An 8,595-nucleotide genomic window follows, 5' to 3' on the forward strand; every position below is an offset into this window, starting at 1 on the left:
TCTCTCTCTCAGTCACTTCTCTTTCAGTCTCTCCGCCTCTCTATAGAGTCCGTTGGTTCTTGGTGCTCCCGTCTTGATCTCTGCCTTTGTTCGTGTAAGATCTCGTGCATTATTCGATTTTGATTGAGTTGTTGAGTTATGTTTTGATGTTGTTCTTCAGGATTTCATTGGCGGTGCGTGTTAGTGAAGGAAATATGCCCTAGAGGCAATAACAAAGTTATTATTTTTTTCCTTATAATCATGATAAATGTTTATTATTCATGCTAGAATTGTATTTACCGGAAACATAATACATGTGTGAATACATAGACAAACAGAGTGTCACTAGTATGCCTCTACTTGACTAGCTCGTTAATCAAAGATGGTTATGTTTCCTAACCATGAACAATGAGTTGTTATTTGATTAACGAGGTCACATCATTAGTAGAATGATCTGATTGACATGACCCATTCCATTAGCTTAGCACCCGATCGTTTAGTATGTTGCTATTACTTTCTTCATGACTTATACATGTTCCTATGACTATGAGATTATGCAACTCCCGTTTACCGGAGGAACACTTTGGGTACTACCAAACGTCACAACGTAACTGGGTGATTATAAAGGAGTACTACAGGTGTCTCCAATGGTCGATGTTGGGTTGGCGTATTTCGAGATTAGGATTTGTCACTCCGATTGTCGGAGAGGTATCTCTGGGCCCTCTCGGTAATACACATCACATAAGCCTTGCAAGCATTACAACTAATATGTTAGTTGTGAGATGATGTATTACGGAACGAGTAAAGAGACTTGCCGGTAACGAGATTGAACTAGGTATTGGATACCGACGATCGGATCTCGGGCAAGTAACATACCGATGACAAAGGGAACAACGTATGTTGTTATGCGGTCTGACCGATAAAGATCTTCGTAGAATATGTAGGAGCCAATATGGGCATCCAGGTCCCGCTATTGGTTATTGACCGGAGACGTGTCTCGGTCATGTCTACATTGTTCTCGAACCCGTAGGGTCCGCACGCTTAAGGTTACGATGACAGTTATATTATGAGTTTATGCATTTTGATGTACCGAAGGTTGTTCGGAGTCCCGGATGTGATCACGGACATGACGAGGAGTCTCGAAATGGTCGAGACGTAAAGATTGATATATTGGAAGCCTATATTTGGATATCGGAAGTGTTCCGGGTGAAATCGGGATTTTACCGGAATACCGGGAGGGTTACCGGAACCCCCCGGGAGCTATTTGGGCCATAGTGGGCCTTAGTGGAAAAGAGAAGGGGCTGCCCTAGTTGGGCTGCACGCCCCCCCTCCCTTCCCCTAGTCCTATTAGGACTAGGAGAGGTGGCCGGCCCCCTCCTCCTCTTTTCCTCTCCGAGGAATCCTAGTTGGACTAGGATTGGAGGGGGAATCCTACTCCCAGAGGGAGTAGGACTCTCCTGCGCCTCCCCCCCTTGGCCGGCCAGCCTCCCCTCCTCTCCTCCTTTATATACGGAGGCAGGGGCACCTCTAAACACACAAATTGACACAAGTTGATCCACGTGATCGATTCCTTAGCCGTGTGCGGTGCCCCCTGCCACCATATTCCTCGATAATACTGTAGCGGAGTTTAGGCGAAGCCCTGCTGCTGTAGTTCATCAAGATCGTCACCACGCCGTCGTGCTGACGAAACTCTTCCCCGACACTTTGCTGGATCGGAGTCCGGGGATCGTCATCGAGCTGAACGTGTGCTCGAACTCGGAGGTGCCGTAGTTTCGGTGCTTGATCGGTTGGATCGAGAAGATGTACGACTACTTCCTCTACGTCGTGTCATCGCTTCCGCAGTCGGTCTGCGTTGGGTACGTAGACAATACTCTTCCCCCGTTGCTATGCATCACATGATCTTGCGTGTGCGTAGGAATTTTTTTGAAATTACTACGAAACCCAACAGTGGCATCCGAGCCTAGGTTATTGATGTTGATGTTATATGCACGAGTAGAACACAAGTGAGTTGTGGACGATACAAGTCATACTGCCTACCAGCATGTCATACTTTGGTTCGGCGGTATTGTTGGACGAGACGACCCGGACCAACCTTACGCGTACGCTTACGCGAGACCGGTTCCCTCGACGTGCTTTGCACAGAGATGGCTTGCGGGCGACTGTCTCTCCAACTTTAGTTGAACCGAGTATGGCTACGCCCGGTCCTTGAGAAGGTTAAAACGGAGTCTATTTGACAAACTATCGTTGTGGTTTTGATGCGTAGGTGAGATTGGTTCTTACTTAAGCCCGTAGCAGCCACGTAAAACATGCAACAACAAAGTAGAGGACGTCTAACTTGTTTTTGCAGGGCATGTTGTGATGTGATATGGTCAAGGCATGATGCTGAATTTTATTGTATGAGATGATCATGTTTTGTAACCGAGTTATCGGCAACTGGCAGGAGCCATATGGTTGTCGCTTTATTGTATGCAATGCAATCGCGATGTAATGCTTAACTTTATTACTAAACGGTAGTGATAGTCGTGAAAGCATAAGATTGGCGAGACGACAACGATGCTACGATGGAGATCAAGGTGTCGCGCCGGTGACGATGGTGATCATGACGGTGTTTCGGAGATGGAGATCACAAGCACAAGATGATGATGGCCATATCATATCACTTATATTGATTGCATGTGATGTTTATCTTTTTATGCATCTTATCTTGCTTTGATTGACGGTAGCATTATAAGATGATCTCTCACTAAATTATCAAGAAGTGTTCTCCCTGAGTATGCACCGTTGCCAAAGTTCGTCGTGCCCAGACACCACGTGATGATCGGGTGTGATAAGCTCTACGTCCATCTACAACGGGTGCAAGCCAGTTTTTGCACACGCAGAATACTCAGGTTAAACTTGACGAGCCTAGCATATGCAGATATGGCCTCGGAACACGGAGACCGAAAGGTCGAGCGTGAATCATATAGTAGATATGATCAACATAAACGATGTTCACCATTGAAAACTACTCCATCTCACGTGATGATCGGTCATGGTTTAGTTGATTTGGATCACGTAATTACTTAGAAGATTAGAGGGTTGTCTATCTAAGTGGGAGTTCTTAAGTAATATGATTAATTGAACTTAAATTTATCATGAACTTAGTACCTGATAGTATCTTGCTTGTTTATGTTGATTGTAGATAGATGGCTCGTGTTGTTGTTCCGTTGAATTTTAATGCGTTCCTAGAGAAAGCAAAGTTGAAAGATGATGGTAGCAATTACACGGACTGGGTCCGTAACTTGAGGATTATCCTCATTGCTGCACAGAAGAATTACGTCCTGGAAGCACCGCTGGGTGCCAGGCCTGCTGCTGGAGCAACGCCAGATGTTATGAACGTCTGGCAGAGCAAAGCTGATGACTACTCGATAGTTCAGTGTGCCATGCTTTACGGCTTAGAATCGGGACTTCAACGACGTTTTGAACGTCATGGAGCATATGAGATGTTCCAGGAGTTGAAGTTAATATTTCAAGCAAATGCCCGGATTGAGAGATATGAAGTCTCCAATAAGTTCTATAGCTGCAAGATGGAGGAGAACAGTTCTGTCAGTGAGCATATACTCAAAATGTCTGGGTATAATAATCACTTGATTCAATTGGGAGTTAATCTTCCGGATGATTGCGTCATCGACAGAATTCTCCAATCACTGCCACCAAGCTACAAGAGCTTCGTGATGAACTATAATATGCAAGGGATGAACAAGACTATTCCCGAGCTCTTCGCAATGCTGAAAGCTGCGGAGGTAGAAATCAAGAAGGAGCATCAAGTGTTGATGGTTAACAAAACCACTAGTTTCAAGAAAAAGGGAAAAGGGAAGAAGAAGGGGAACTTCAAGAAGAACGGCAAGCAAGTTGCTGCTCAAGAGAAGAAACCCAAGTCTGGACCTAAGCCTGAAACTGAGTGCTTCTACTGCAAGCAGACTGGTCACTGGAAGCGGAACTGCCCCAAGTATTTGGCCGATAAGAAGGATGGCAAGGTGAACAACGGTATATGTGATATACATGTTATTGATGTGTACCTTACTAGAGCTCGCAGTAGCACCTGGGTATTTGATACTGGTTCTGTTGCTAATATTTGCAACTCGAAACAGGGACTACGGAATAAGCGAGCACTGGCAAAGGACGAGGTGACGATGCGCGTGGGAAACGGTTCCAAAGTCAATGTGATCGCGGTCGGCACACTACCTCTACATCTACCATCGGGATTAATATTAGACCTAAATAATTGTTATTTGGTGCCAGCGTTGAGCATGAACATTATATCTGGATCTTGTTTAATGCGAGACGGTTATTCATTTAAATCAGAGAATAATGGTTGTTCTATTTATATGAGTAATATCTTTTATGGTCATGCACCCTTAAAGAGTGGTCTATTTTTATTAGATCTCGATAGTAGTTATACACATATTCATAATGTTGAAACCAAAAGATGCAGAGTTGATAATGAAAGTGCAACTTATTTGTGGCACTGTCGTTTAGGTCATATCGGTGTAAAGCGCATGAAGAAACTCCATACTGATGGACTTTTGGAACCACTTGATTATGAATCGCTTGGTACTTGCGAACCGTGCCTCATGGGTAAGATGACCAAAACACCGTTCTCCGGTTCTATGGAGAGAGCAACAGATTTGTTGGAAATCATACATACCGATGTGTGCGGTCCAATGAATATTGAGGCTCGTGGCGGATATCGTTATTTTCTCACCTTCACAGATGATTTAAGCAGATATGGGTATGTCTACTTAATGAAACATAAGTCTGAAACATTTGAAAAGTTCAAAGAATTTCAAAGTGAAGTTGAAAATCATCGTAACAAGAAAATAAAGTTTCTACGATCTGATCGTGGAGGAGAATATTTGAGTTACGAGTTTGGTGTACATTTGAAAAACTGTGGAATAATTTCGCAACTCACGCCACCCGGAACACCACAGCGTAATGGTGTGTCTGAACGTCGTAATCGTACTTTACTAGATATGGTGCGATCTATGATGTCTCTTACCGATTTACCGCTATCGTTTTGGGGTTATGCTATAGAGACGGCCGCATTCACGTTAAATAGGGCACCATCAAAATCCGTTGAGACGACGCCTTATGAACTGTGGTTTGGCAAGAAACCAAAGTTGTCGTTTCTTAAAGTTTGGGGCTGCGATGCTTATGTGAAAAAACTTCAACCTGATAAGCTCGAACCCAAATCGGAGAAATGTGTCTTCATAGGATACCCAAAGGAAACTGTTGGGTACACCTTCTATCACAGATCCGAAGGCAAGACATTCGTTGCTAAGAATGGATCATTTCTAGAGAAGGAGTTTCTCTCGAAAGAAGTGAGTGGGAGGAAAGTAGAACTTGACGAGGTAACTGTACCTGCTCCCTTACTGGAAAGTAGTTCATCACAGAAAACTGTTTCAGTGACACCTACACCAGTTAGTGAGGAAGCCAATGATAATGATCATGAAACTTCAGATCAAGATACTTCTGAACCTCGTAGATCAACCAGAGTAAGAACCGCGCCAGAGTGGTACGGTAATCCTGTTCTGGAAGTCATGCTACTAGATCATGATGAACCTACGAACTATGAAGAAGCGATGGTGAGCCCAAATTCCGCAAAGTGGCTTGAAGCCATGAAATCTGAGATGGGATCCATGTATGAGAACAAAGTATGGACTTTGGTTGACTTGCCCGATGATCGGCAAGCAATTGAGAATAAATGGATCTTTAAGAAGAAGACTGACGTTGATGGTAATGTTACTGTGTACAAAGCTCGACTTGTCGCAAAAGGTTTTCGGCAAGTTCAAGGGATTGACTACGATGAGACCTTCTCACCCGTAGCGATGCTTAAGTCCGTCCGAATCATGTTAGCGATTGCCGCATTTTATGATTATAAAATTTGGCAGATGGATGTCAAAACTGCATTCCTGAATGGATTTCTGGAAGAAGAGTTGTATATGATGCAACCGGAAGGTTTTGTCGATCCAAAGGGAGCTAACAAAGTGTGCAAGCTCCAGCGATCCATTTATGGACTGGTGCAAGCCTCTCGGAGTTGGAATAAACGTTTTGATAGTGTGATCAAAGCATTTGGTTTTATACAGACTTTCGGAGAAGCCTGTATTTACAAGAAAGTGAGTGGGAGCTCTGTAGCATTTCTGATATTATATGTGGATGACATATTACTGATTGGAAATGATATAGAATTTCTGGATAGCATAAAGGGATACTTGAATAAAAGTTTTTCAATGAAAGACCTCGGTGAAGCTGCTTACATATTAGGCATTAAGATCTATAGAGATAGATCAAAACGCTTAATTGGACTTTCACAAAGCACATACCTTGACAAAATTTTGAAGAAGTTCAAAATGGATCAAGCGAAGAAAGGGTTCTTGCCTGTGTTACAAGGTGTGAAATTGAGTAAGACTCAATGCCCGACCACTGCAGAAGATAGAGAGAATATGAAAGATGTTCCCTATGCATCAGCCATAGGATCTATCATGTATGCAATGCTGTGTACCAGACCTGATGTATGCCTTGCTATAAGTTTAGCAGGGAGGTACCAAAGTAATCCAGGAGTGGATCACTGGACAGCGGTCAAGAACATCCTGAAGTACCTGAAAAGGACTAAGGATATTTTTCTCATATATAGAGGTGACAAAGAGCTCATCGTAAAAGGTTACGTTGATGCAAGCTTTGACACTGATCCGGACGATTCTAAATCGCAAACCGGATACGTGTTTACATTAAACGGTGGAGCTGTCAGTTGGTGCAGTTCTAAACAAAGCGTCGTAGCGGGATCTACATGTGAAGCGGAATACATAGCTGCTTCGGAAGCAGCAAATGAAGGAGTCTGGATGAAGGAGTTCATATCCGATCTAGGTGTCATACCTAGTGCATCGGGTCCAATGAAAATCTTTTGTGACAATACTGGTGCAATTGCCTTGGCAAAGGAATCCAGATTTCACAAAAGGACCAAACACATCAAGAGACGCTTCAACTCCATCCGGGATCTAGTCCAGGCGGGAGACATAGAGATTTGCAAGATACATACGGATCTGAATGTTGCAGACCCGTTGACTAAGCCTCTTCCACGAGCAAAACATAATCAGCACCAAGGCTCCATGGGTGTTAGAATCATTACAGTGTAATCTAGATTATTGACTCTAGTGAAAGTGGGAGACTGAAGGAAATATGCCCTAGAGGCAATAACAAAGTTATTATTTATTTCCTTATAATCATGATAAATGTTTATTATTCATGCTAGAATTGTATTTACCGGAAACATAATACATGTGTGAATACATAGACAAACAGAGTGTCACTAGTATGCCTCTACTTGACTAGCTCGTTAATTAAAGATGGTTATGTTTCCTAACCATGAACAATGAGTTGTTATTTGATTAACGAGGTCACATCATTAGTAGAATGATCTGATTGACATGACCCATTCCATTAGCTTAGCACCCGATCATTTAGTATGTTGCTATTACTTTCTTCATGACTTATACATGTTCCTATGACTATGAGATTATGCAACTCCCGTTTACCGGAGGAACACTTTGGGTACTACCAAACGTCACAACGTAACTGGGTGATTATAAAGGAGTACTACAGGTGTCTCCAATGGTCGATGTTGGGTTGGCGTATTTCGAGATTAGGATTTGTCACTCCGATTGTCGGAGAGGTATCTCTGGGCCCTCTCGGTAATACACATCACATAAGCCTTGCAAGCATTACAGCTAATATGTTAGTTGTGAGATGATGTATTACGGAACGAGTAAAGAGACTTGCCAGTAACGAGATTGAACTAGGTATTGGATACCGACGATCGAATCTCGGGCAAGTAACATACCGATGACAAAGGGAACAACGTATGTTGTTATGCGGTCTGACCGATAAAGATCTTCGTAGAATATGTAGGAGCCAATATGGGCATCCAGGTCCCGCTATTGGTTATTGACCGGAGACGTGCCTCGGTCATGTCTACATTGTTCTCGAACCCGTAGGGTCCGCACGCTTAAGGTTACGATGACAGTTATATTATGAGTTTATGCATTTTGATGTACCGAAGGTTGTTCGAAGTCCCGGATATGATCACGGACATGACGAGGAGTCTCGAAATGGTCGAGACGTAAAGATTGATATATTGGAAGCCTATATTTGGATATCGGAAGTGTTCCGGGTGAAATCGGGATTTTACCGGAATACCGAGAGGGTTACCGGAACCCCCCGGGAGCTATTTGGGCCATAGTGGGCCTTAGTGGAAAAGAGAAGGGGCTGCCCTAGATGGGCTGCGCCCCCCCCCCCCCTTCCCCTAGTCCTATTAGGACTAGGAGAGGTGGCCGGCCCCCTCCTCCTCTTTTCCCCTCCGAGGAATCCTAGTTGGACTAGGATTGGAGGGGGAATCCTACTCCCAGAGGGAGTAGGACTCTCCTGCGCCTCCCCCCCTTGGCCGGCCAGCCTCCCCTCCTCTCCTCCTTTATATACGGAGGCAGGGGCACCTCTAAACACACAAGATGACACAAGTTGATCCACGTGATCGATTCCTTAGCCGTGTGCGGTGCCCCCTGCCACCATATTCCTCGATAATAC

The sequence above is a fragment of the Triticum dicoccoides genome, chromosome 4A (genome assembly GCF_002162155.2).
Source record: "Triticum dicoccoides isolate Atlit2015 ecotype Zavitan chromosome 4A, WEW_v2.0, whole genome shotgun sequence".
NCBI lineage: Eukaryota > Viridiplantae > Streptophyta > Magnoliopsida > Poales > Poaceae > Triticum > Triticum dicoccoides.